We start from the raw sequence: 12,714 nt of genomic DNA on the forward strand, positions 1-12,714 counted from the left end.
AGTTGTTTGGTGGCTTACTTGATGCATGTAACATAAGTGGTTGTGTTGTCATCATGTGCTCGAGGGCAGCTCCCAAGTGCTCCCTGCTAACGAGAGCAGGAAAGGATTAGTCTGAAACAAATTAAGATGGAGTTTTGGAATTGCTTTCCTTCAAACACGTGATTCTATGCTGTTCCCTTCCTCAGTTGTGTTTGCTTTCACTTTCACAGTGGTCTTCTGACGTATGGACTATCACAGCTTTGCACACCCTATCTCTGCCCACTTCTTTCACATGCACGTGGTCTTAAGTCTCTATTTCACTGATTGTAGAAACCCTCAGTTCACCTCCCTCACATATTTGCACTCGTTCTGACTCTTTCAGGATGAAGTCTGCTAGCAGAAGTGCTTGCAGACAAGCGAGTTAATGAGAAATTAACTCCCTTTTAATTAATTCTCCTTGTGCAGGAGTCTGATAGGGAGGCAGGCTGTAGTGACTAGCTGGATATGATGATAGGTGGGCACAGAGTGTAGTTAATGGAGTGGCACAGGACCATCAGGCAAACCCACAGAACACATTCTGCTATCAGTTGCAATTGCGCTAGCAGTCTATTAAATAACTTTGGATCACATCCCAGGTTCAGCAAAACCATTCTTTAGGGTAAGTCCAACCCAAAACAGGAAGGAAACTGGACAGTGTGAACGAGCCGGTTCTAGGCTTGAAGTTCAGTAGGTAGATTTTAGTTGAAGCACATTTTTGCCCAGAAATCATAGAATCATAGAATCATAGAATCATAGAATCATAGAATCATAGAATCATAGAATGGCCTGGGTTGAAAAGGACCACAATGATCATCCAGTTTTAACCCCCCTCCTGTGTGCAGGGTCACCATCCACTAGATGAGGCTGCCCAGAGACACATCCAGCCTGGCTTTTAATGCCCCAGGGTGACCCAAGAAGCAATGGATGGAATCATATGAGGTAGGAATACACAGGAGCAGAGGTGGATATCAGTTTGAGAATGTTAGGAGTGAGAAGACTGCAAGAAAGGAGATAGAGATGGGATTGTGAAGGTCACTAGGATGGGATTCAGCCTGAGGCAAGGACACAAAAATGGTCTTTTATGCCCACAGAGCAATTCACATCACCCTAAAGGAGGCATTTACAGACAAGATGTATTATCCAGACATCAACTTTAGGGGGGACTGAGACATTCACGTGGGACTGGCAGATGCAGTCGCAGAATCATAGATTACCATGAGTTGGAAGGAACCCACAAGGATCATTGAGGCCAATCCCACACAGCACCACCCAAACCCAAACCCAACGGGTTGAGATGACTCCCTGCCCATGTGGCATGGAGAATCCAGAAGCCTTGAGCTTCTGGTTCTTGCTCCAGCCTCTGCGCCAAGCTCCTGCACTTCAACTGATCGCACAGCTGTTGCCTCCTCTTTCTTCTGTGGACTCAGCAGAAGTCATATTTTGGACAAATCTTTGGGGACAGTTTTACTGGGTCTTCACTGAGCAGTTTAGTATTTCGGCATCTAACAGCAGTGGTCTTCCCTGAGGAAGGCCTCTTAGCTTTGGTTGGCATGAATGAAAGGGAAGGGGAAAGCTGGCACACTTATGTTCCCACTGGGCCAGGTCCTTCCTGATCCCATCTGTGGAACGGCAGCTCCTTATCAAACCCTGATCTCATTCACAAGCTTAGATGGCTTAGTTTTGTTTAACCTTTCCTTTCCAGTTCTTAACAGACTTCCTGCAGGCTTTATTTAGAGCCACCAGTGGTTTCCACTGGGATGTTGCCAGGCAGGGAATTACTTTGTTTAGATGGAGATATGAGGGGTTAATGTGACCATCACCAATTAAGTCAAAGCTCAAATCTTGGCCTGGCTGCTCATAACATCTGGGTGTAATGGTCTGGACTGGATTTTTCTTTAGAAATTCTTTGTGGCAAAAACAGGGCAACTGGGGGAAAATAAATGGCAGAAAAGCAAGGATCTATCTGTTCTCATATACCTTTAACAGCAGACTTTCTCTGGCACTCCAGTTTGTAAGTGACCCTGCCCTATATATTTCTTATAGCAAGTTACTTCCATCAGAACCTAAGCCTGCTGCCTGACTGTTGTAACTCACTTGTCTGGATAATATTTTAATGAAGAGGTGACAGATGATGCTGAAGTCTGTCTCCTTTGTCAGGTGATCTGCCAAAGAACAAAACTTTGCTCTGACAAGCTGTCAGATGGCTCTTCTGCAGAAGAATCTCAGTCCTAACCATTAAAACACGTGGCTGACAGCATCTACCCATCGTGTCAGTTTCTGAAGGAGGCAATCATACAGTGAGACTCTGAACAGCTTCACTTTAGTCCCTTATGACCTCATACCTTTGTTGGCTATCAACAAAATGAGAAATAAGGGAGAAGAGAGATTGGCTTGTTGATATCTTTATTTCCATTCCTATCTTTTCCATTGCTGTTGTCCCACAAGGGAAAACCAGGTAGAGCTGCAAAAGGTCTGAAAATGAAATAGAATCAGAAGGAAAATTGAAACAATATCTCTTCACACTTGCTTGGGAAGTTTGAGTGCTAAGAGCAAAGACGGAAAATACTGCTTGTCTGAACAGCCCCCAGCAGGATTTGTTTCACTTCTCCCTGTGCTCAGAGGTAAGTTGGTCACCATGGCCTTTCTGAATAGCCAGCAGAGGGAAATAAACACTTCTGCAATGTGATTCATCTTGCCTCCTTTGCATCTTCACTCCTGTGTGAGCTGAACCGTGCACAGAAAGTCTGTTCCCCTCTGTTCAGTCTGAGCTAAGTTTGAACGCAGATCTTGGCAATAGATAAAAAACAACACTACCTTCTGCCCCTGTGTTTTGTCCAGAGCAATCCTGTCTCTGGTTTTGACTCAATGTGCTCATCTCTTTCACAGTTTAGAGACCCCCAGTAGTCCCAGAGTGCTGTCTTTCCAAATAAATCAGGGCTTTGTAGTTGTACAGGTGTCACTGAGACCCATTGGCTTATGGCTATAATTCTGGATGGAAAAATAAACTCAGAGCCCAACCTCCCGTCCAGCATAGAGTAATCAGAACCCATCCAACCTAGCCTATCCAAAAAGGAAAAGCCAAGGAGAACGAACACTTAGGAGGTAGGAAATGAGTGCCCATAACAAATGCCCCATTCCCTGGTAAGCTATTAATGGTGCCACTCTTCTGCAACACCACCCTTTGCTTGGGTTGCACTAGGCAATCCTTCATCATTTCCCTCCTCTGGCCCAAGGAGAATAATGCAGCCTCCAAGGTCAATGTAATTACTTGCTCCTTCTCATTAAAGAAATTGCCAAAGTACCCATTTAAAGTTGCTAGTCTTCCCATCCCTTTCATTGCCAATGATTTATGAGGAGGTTATTTATTCCCTCCTCTTTTCTCCTGAACACCTTTCTAATTAGAAGCGGCACGTTGCAGCCCTTCATTCTCCAGGGTGAAATCCCATTTACTGCCAAAGGGAGAGTACGGCAAACAGGCAAATATAGTGGGTAGCTATTTGCTTTAAAGGAATAGAATCCATTTTATGGCTGGTATCAGAGAAACAGCTCCATCCACAAATCCTCTGCTTGCAGCACGTGGGACAGAGCAAACAAACAGCCATGTAGTGAAGGTCTTAATAGACACTGGTTCAACTCTTGGCTGTGTAGGTGAGAGGATGACGAGAGTGAGATCCTGAAAGTCTTGGTTTTCCACTCATTAAAAAGGCAATCATTCTAGCCCATTAAAACTGCTTGGAGTGGAGTGACTGTTTTCCTGGTTGTGAGGCTGCATGACTTCCTAGCATCGCAAAAATAGCAATCACACTTGGACTCTGACTGCTTCTACCCAGCAAAACACTCGTATTTGTCCAGGCTGTGGCAAACACACTGCATTTGAAACAGAATTTGAAAATGTCAGCCCTGCGTGATGATGCTGGGAGCTGCCAGAAATGACAATGGCTTTTTGTTGCAAGTGTTTGGCAACTACAGCTAACGTTGCGACGGAGCAATTAACTGTGATTTTTTTCAACCAGTCGTAATGCTTTTCATAAGGTCATGACTATACGCTTTCCCAGAACAGCTGCCAGCACTCTGTAGCCATGTTATTAATTAAAATCTAACACAGTGTACACCTTGCTACTGCATGTCAGCCCTCTGCTAACCGAGCCACAAAACCACCTGGATCCCTTTGTGAGCAATCCCAGGAAAATCCTGTGGGGAGAGGGATGAAGAAGCATCTGCTGGGTCCCATGGATCTTGCCTGGCATTACAATAGCAGTGTAACCATCTGAAGAGCTGCACATGCAGCTGATCAGCTTAATTTGCAAAGCAATTTCCAAGCTGTTAGCAGTGTGTGCAGGTGATGGAAGAATGAACAGGGAACTTCATGATTTAGGGGACGGTGCTGTCCCTGAGCCATTGCAGGCACGTGCAGGATGAATGTGACTGTAATGAAAGGGAAGAGGTGCGTGCAAAGTGTCTGGGCAGAAAATTGGGAAAGAAGTGGTTCATTTCTGGTCTCATGCCAGTTTTGAGCTCCTGTTCCATGGATACGAAAGGAGCAATTCCTGAGAGCTTCCTCACTGTTACCACATAGGATCTTGTGTCGTAAGTACAGCCGTCAGATGAGTTCTTTTAAATTTAAAAGAGTTAATTAAAATTAAAAGAACTGCATCTCTCCACTTGATCTCAGCAGCCTGGCTTAGAAACCCAAGCCCTGCTATTTCCTCTGAGTATCTTTTATCTCCCTGCAGATGAAGTCTGCTTTAATGCACTTACTGTTCAGAACCTTTCCATCTCAGGCCCTCATAATTACGAGATTGAACTAACAGTATCTACTGGCAGTGAATAGGCAAAAACTTATTCCTGATTCTACCTGGTGTTGTGGGAGGTGTTCTGGGTTCAACATGATCCTTGTCCTTTGCATTCTGCCTCATTTTCCCTATCAGTAAAAGGAAGATAATGGTACCACCTTTGGGGAGCCAAGCACTTTGCTTTGTGGACTCATTGGGTGTGCTGGGCTTCACAGCCCCCTTGAACAAACTTCACTTGGGTCTTGTCCTGCATCAGAAACAAAGCATCTATGGCCAGAAGTAGATGGTCGTTGACTTTCTGAGGAGTTTATTTCTGCAAAAACAGAAGGACCCTCAGATGGAGTCTGTGACTGCCTCCTGAGTCTCCACTGCAGCCCACACCCCATACTTTGCCCTTTCTCCATAGAATCGTTAAAGTTGAAAAAGACCACTAATACCATCAAGTCCAACCCCAGCCCACCCCACCATGCTCACTGACCATGTCCCTCAGTGCCACATCTCCACGGTTCTTGGACATCTCCACGGATGGTGACTCCACCACCTCCCTGGGCAGCTGTACCACTGTATCACCACTCTTTCTGAAAAGAAATTTTTCCTAATGTCCAATCCAAACCTTCCCTGGGCAATTTGAGGCCAAAGATGAGTTACCTCTCATCTCACTGCTGATTCTCCCATGTCTCCAGCATGGAGCCTTTTTACCTCATCCCAGCACACTGTGAAGCGGTAATAGCATCTGGGTTTTTGTTTGGGGAAATTTAGCTATTTCTGCATGGAGAAGGATGTGCCGTGTAAGGCAGAGAACATGAAACCCCAGTGATGTGTTGACATTCCCTCCATCACCACCTAGTATGTTGGGACAAAGGTTGTTCCCCCTAGACACATTTGTGGAGCATGATAAATTCCCTGGAGCCATGATCCTCCAGCTATGGACTCAGCTGAGGTCAGAGTATTCGTCCCCATCCCACGTCCTTGGTGGGGTGCATGCTGTGCTGGCCTGCCCCAGCCTCATGGCAGACAGCAATCAGTCTGGATTGGAGTTCCCCAGAGCCACAAGGAGTGTTTAGATGCACAGACATGCTTGTTTGACACTGCCTCAGGTCCGTGCTAATTAAATCCAAAGGGTAATCATTATTTCATTGAGTTTCCTCCAGCACTGTAATTCTATCTCGGCTGTGGCTGAAAGCTCTGAATGAAGAGGCAGGTACAGGGCCAGTGCCTTAGGCTGATTTTCTTTGTCCTTTTCTCCTTTTTCTTCTCTTTTCCTTATCCTCTCGTCTCCTCTCTTCTCCTCTCCTCTCTTCTCCTCTCTTCTCCTCTCCTCTCCTTTCACCTTCCCCTTCTCCTTCCCCTTCCCCCTTTCTTCCTATAGGTCACCTGGCAGTAGCTCCAGCCCATGGGAGTCAGGGATCCATGCAACATTATGCAGGAGAGGACTAGAAGTATCCCACTCCCATTGGGAGCAGGGACCTGAGATAGTAGAAGGGCAGATGGAAACCCAGCATGGCTCAATTCCTGCAAATGTATTCCTGCAGAATGAGTTTTCACCAGGACTAGTCCATCTTCTCTCTCCTCCTGCCTGCATGGGGATGTATGGGGAACAGGGGCCCCTGTATCACATACTGGGCTCTTTGAGAAACCTGAACAGAAATTGGATTTTTTGGTTCAGTGACCAAAATCAAGATTATTAAAAACACAGTCAGTTCTGTTTGAAGCAAATGGGGTCTTCCAAGGGGTTTTCAGAAAAGTAATTAAAAAAAAACTCCAAATACCAAATCTAAAAAAAAAAAATCCCTAACGTGAATGCATTGTGGCTTAATGTTCAGTTTTCCCTTTCTGACCATAGTTTATTTTAATTCTGGTTTATTTCATATATTTTAATTCCTTCTTCCTCCCTCTTACATATTATCATTAAAGAAAAAAGAAAGCTGAAGAAGGGGGAAATCATCAGTCTGGATCTTTGGCTACCCCACTTCATTTCTGTCACTGCTAGAATGGAATTTCTGATCATTCTCTCCAGACAGCCAACACAAGAGACCAAGAGACTGCCCTGCAACCCGACTTTGGGTCCATTTTCTCATCCAATTAGTTTTAGATTATTCTAGCCAGATTATTTTGGAAATCCTTTTCACAACTGGGAATCCAAAGGAGAGACCTTTGCCTTAGGGGAATGTCTCGCTATTTCAACTGCTTCACTTTGGGCCTCCTCTTTGGAATTACAGAATCACAGAATCACCAAGGTTGGAAAAGACCTACAAGATCATCCAGTCCAACCGTCCACCTATCACCAATAGTTCTCACTAAACCATCTCCCTCAACACAACGTCCAAAATTCATCTCACTCAACTTCCAGTATTTCAGATAGAGATGTTTAAGCACCCTTTGCCCCATCTGGCAAGTTTTGGCCCTTCTCCATGTGGCTGGATGGCTCCCAGCCCTTATTCTTGCTTGTTCTCAGCTGTATCTTCCTTGGAGATGGCAACTGGTATCCAGTACTTTGCCTCATTTGCCTGGATCCTGTCCTTGGCCACATGACATTGGGGTTTGTACCCTTTTCTCCATCATTATCGTTCTGCTCATCTGCTCTTCCAAGCTTTGCCATGCTTTTCTTCCTCCTTTTCCTGCTGCAGATGGCTCGCATGATCTCATGAGATTGCTGGAGCACTGTCAGGGAGACCAGGGAGTTCTTTCTTGCTTCTCTTGTGCCTTCAGCAGGATTCTAAACCCTTTGGGAAATAGGTTTCCTGTCCATCTCCTATCTCTTGAGCACAGTCAGACCGTGTCTATTGCTGTTGCAATAAAAATACCAGGCAAACCCAGAAACCTCTAAGTAATTCTAAGTGATTCATATGAGGTTTGAAGAAACGTGGAAGCTTATCTATCTTCCAGTAGGCTATGGGATAGGAGCCAGGAATTTCTGAGCTCTCTTCCCAGCATTGGCTGCATGCTGTTGAGCGGGGAATCTCAGTCTGTATTATACATTTCCCCTCGATTTCCCTGACACGTCACGCACCAGATGAAGATGAATCCTAGGGGAGTTTGTGCTTCCTGATTCTGCAGACTGCATAGCCAAAAGGCACCACAAGGATTATCTTATCTGATATTCTGTATAAATAAAATAGATTTTTTTTCCCCCCCAAAATTGGACCAAAGCATCTCCTTTCATAGATAACCTAATCTTTTTTTCAACATAAGAAACATTGGGGACTCTGCAGCCTCCCTGATAAGCTGTTCCAATATTTAATTACCTAAACAGCAGTGAGTTGGTGTCCACTTCAAAGGCTGAATTAATGTAGTGCTATCTTCCACCCATCGTGTTTTATTTTCCTTATCAGCATGACTGAAGACACCCCCCTTCCCTGCTCTGCTATCACACAGCTTTCCCCAATGTTAATATTCATAGGTAATGATCCCTCTCAGCCTTCTCTCTGTTGGATAACATAGAGTTCCTAAATCTGTACGGGGTCCATTTGTGCACATATTTTCCCATCTGCTTCTTCCCTGCTGTCCATGCTAAGCCCTTTCCAGTAATAAAAGGGTTAAAAGCCCTTCCCATTACAGCCACGTTTCAAGATCTGTCCGTGGGCCAATTTCAACACTGTTTAATGCATGTTTTGTTAATTTCATATAACACAGTTTAGAAGAAAAAAATAAAGCAGAATGCCTTGGAGCAACTGTGATGCAATAAACCACAACAGCTGCCTTTATCAGCAGAGGCTCAGAGCCTGCAATGTAACGAATGCTGATGAAGGCTTTCTGCTTTGCCACATGTCTGTGTTTATAGATGTCTGTGCATTTGTCTGGGTTGCAAGCACGTTGACAAAATCCCACATTAACTACTCTCTTGTTTTGCTAAGAGCTGATGGCTGTCACACATCTGTCCATCTCGTTTTCTTCTTCTTGTGTTGCCCCAGCCTGGGTCCCGCACCAGCCCATTCCAAGTCCCTGAGGTTCCCTAACACTTGTTAGATTTTATGTTAGTGACCCATCAAGTCAGTCCTCTATGGCTCCTGATGCTGAGATATCCAAAGATATTGATCTGAAAGATGTCATTTCTTCAGATGATTCCTTCTTGCTGAATGTGGTTGGCTTCCCACTCCATCCACCTCATCATGGTGCCTTCAACCAAACAAGGACTAGAGAGATCCATCAGGGACCTGGTCACCTCCATCTCCCATGTGTTAAGCCATGATGGATGCTCTCTTCTTCTCTGACTAAGTCCAGTTTCTTTGCATGGGTGAACTTGGTGGCTATGCTACTGCTCTGGATATGTAGATGACTGACATCAGTGTCCCATGTCACTCTGATGTCCCCACTTGGCAGTGCAGTGTATTGGTAGTGGCTTTGCTTCTTCAGCTCTGTAATTTACAAGGCAGACCCCAAAGACTCTCCTAAGGCTCCCTCCTGCCTGACCTAGTCCAAAGAAATTCTGAGTGGGGCTCGTGGAAGCTCTGTCTCTTGCTAGCAGTACTTCTCTGGATTACCCAGTTAAACACGATGGGGCAATTTCTGTCCTTATCTCCTCCCAATAGAGCATTCCCTTTATTTTTCATATGTGCAGTCTGCTCAGTCTGCAGTACATAGCAGGTGAATGGCAGAAGAATGGGTTTCATAGTTACTGCATCTTGTGAAACTGATAAAAATGCTATCTGCTGCATCCCAGGCTCTGCCTTCTGCTGGAAGGCAGTTAACGCCATCAGCATTTCAGACATAGCTGAGACACACCACTGCTCATAGATTTTGTGACCTCCTCACTGCCTTTGTGGGGTTAAGGACGAGGAGTCAGCAGTCAAGGATGCAGGTGGGGAAGATTCATGTTGGAGCCTGGGGATGTCTGATGGGAAAGACAAAGGCTGAAAACTGGTTCTTCAGAGAGATCTGCAAGAGCAACGGAGTTGCTCTCCCATTAGGAAAGGGCGAATCTGACTTATGCTAAGCCAGACTCACGAGGACCATGGGCCAGTTGGCCTTTGCAGCCCTTAGTTTTAAGACTCAAGTCAAGACACCAGATTTAATCTGTAATGGAGCAGCTGTGGGTTAGCCCTTGCATCCTTGCTACCCAAAGCTCTTAAGCTGAAAGCAAATGATCCCATCTAACCACAGCCTTCACATGTCCATGGGTGTGAGTTGTGGCTGTGAAGGACAGGGGATGTTCTCAGCATCTCTTCTGTATGAACTGGAACCACCTGATGGAACCAATTGACCTCAATGTGATGCTTTTCTTTGGGATCCCAGTGCAGAGACAGTTTCTTCTGTCACCCCAAGGACACTTGTTCCTAGGATGGAAGTGGGATAGCTGTGAAACAGGGCTGCTCTGGTCTCAGGCTGCCCTCCTTTCTCTCTTATAATCAGGAAAATAAGGGGTTAAGAAACAGAGTTGAGGAAGGTCTACCCTGTGCTGGATTTCCAGATCCCATTGGCCTCTGGGACTTTATCCACTCTTCCACCTGCATGTAAAACTATTTCAGTCCCTGGAAACAGAAACCGTGGGTTGGATATTAGGAAAAAATTCTTCTCAGAAAAAGTGGTGATGCATTGGCACAGGTTGCCCAGGGAGGTGGTGAAGTCATTGTCCCTGGAGGTGTTCAAGAGCCATGGAGATGTGGCACTGAGGGACATGGTCAGTAGGCATGGTGGGGATAGGCTGGGGTTGGGCTAGATGAACTTAGAGGTCTTTTCCAGTCTTAATGATTTTATGATTCTATGATTCTAAGAACTTTCCTCCGAACTTTAAAATATTTCTAGAGTTTGAAGGAGCCAGGTTGAGCAATAAAAGCAGGTTACAAATTCTTATCCCTATATGTGCCAAATAACCAGTGGCTCAAAGAAACTTGTGTCCAAGCCACCAGGTCAGGCTGGCTGGGCTGGCCCAAAGGCACCACCTTTGTCAAACAGCGGGAAATCTTTTTTAAACAACCAACTGCTTTGCAAGGAGGTGTTTGAATCTCAGGGATCTTTGGATATATATGGAGAAGAGTTTCATAATCTGAGCAGAGCCCCAAACTGACAAATCTGTAGCTGTCCCCTCATCTGGACAGGCACACATGCTTGCTTTGTCCCTGCTAAACCAGGAGGGTTGGGCAGTGTAATGGGGAGGCACTCTAGCTGGTGGGACGCAAGCCAGGCAGGTCCAGCTGCAGCCAAAATGCCTTGGCCAGGTGTCAGCTGAGCTCCATGCCAAAGCTAATAAGCCTGCCAGGAGCCAGGGCTTCCTTGCTTGGATGAAAAAAAAAAAAAAGCTAGTCTAATGGTGCTTGGCTGGCTCCGGAGCTCTGCTGGAAACTGCGTAGCTCTGCTCTGCCATATGAAACTGCTGCTTCAGGCAAGGCAACCTGCTTCTCTTCTGCAGCAAAAAAATTGAGATCTGTGAAGACAAAATGTGGGACATGACTTGAAACAAGGGTTCTTCTCCTCTTCTGTGACCTGAGGTGGGAAAACGAGGATATTTCCATCTCCTTTCCATCAGACTGCTGGAGCTGTTGTCACATTGTTGATATCCTCCTTGTCACTCTGGGATGGAGTCCCTGCTGCTTGCAGTGCTTCTGCTCTGCTTTTTGATGCTGGCTCTGATTTTAACTTCAGGAAGGAGGGAGCTGATGCAATTCAGACAGCATTGCCCTACTGTTGTTGCCCATGGGCTGTTCTCTGTGCAAAGAAGACTTAGCCAAGCTTTTCTGGAAATGCTGAAATCCAGAAAACAACATTTGCAGAATGACCTCAGAAAAACACTTCCCCCTTACCTTAAATAAGACCTCAAACTGTTGTGAACCTGATAGTGCCTTTTCCCAAGACATTTGGATCACTGAAAGTCAACACTCCTTCTGTGGAGCAGAGACTTGCCTGCTTACGTGTGAATGTAGAAATAGATGCAAAGCAGAGGCTGACAAGAAATTAGGAAATTCTAATTGAGAACATTTGGGGGTTTAAGGTATCTTACTGGTGAGTTCAAGCCCAGCTGTGAAATGGCCTCCAAAGGGAGAAACCCAGAGGATATTTCAAAGGTTTGATACACCACCAGGTTTTGTAGTCACTGAGGAGATAAGAGAAATATCTGCAGTGAGTACAGGTAAAACAAAAAAGACTGCAGGAGTGTTATTCCTCAGGAATATCTTAAAGGCTATGCAGCATGACGGATTGATTTATGCTTTTAAAATGAGATCTCAGATGTTCAATCAGCTCAGTGAGGTTTATGAGTGCTACCTGACCTGCGGTGTACGAGCACTTTGTTCATTGTAAACACGAGGCTGGATGTATTAACATTAGTGCTTTACTGGGATTTCACTGACATACACTCCCTCACAAAGGGAATGTTGAAGCTAAGAGCTTGGAAATGTTCAAGATCAGGTTGGATGGGGTCCTGGGAAACCTGGCCCAGTACCAGATCTGGAGGTTGGTGGCTCTGTCTGTGGCAGGGGGGTAGAACTTGATGATAATTGCATGCACCAATACAGGCTGGGGGATGAACTGCTGGAGAGGAGCTCTGCAGAGAGGGACCTGGGCGTCCTGGTGGACGACAGGTTGGCCATGAGCCAGCAGTGTGCCCTCGTGGCCAAAAAGGCCAATGGCATTCTGGGGTGCATTAAGAAGAGCGTGTCCAGCAGGTCGAGGGAGGTGATCCTCCCCCTCTACTCTGCCCTGGTAAGGCCTCATCTGGAGTACCGTGTCCAGTTCTGGGCTCCCCAGTACAAAAAGACAGGGATCTCTTGGAAAGAGTCCAGCGGAGGGCCACAAAGATGGTGAAGGGCCTGGAGCATCTCCCCTATGAAGAAAGGCTAAGTGAACTGGGTCTGTTTAGCCTTGAGAAAAGACGACTGAGAGGGGACCTGATCCAGGTTTATAAATATCTGAGGTGTGGCGGCCATAGCGGTGAGGCCAGTCTCTTTCAGTGGTACGTGGAGACAGGACG

This window comes from Meleagris gallopavo, chromosome 1 (assembly GCF_000146605.3).
Source record: "Meleagris gallopavo isolate NT-WF06-2002-E0010 breed Aviagen turkey brand Nicholas breeding stock chromosome 1, Turkey_5.1, whole genome shotgun sequence".
NCBI classification, from domain to species: domain Eukaryota; kingdom Metazoa; phylum Chordata; class Aves; order Galliformes; family Phasianidae; genus Meleagris; species Meleagris gallopavo.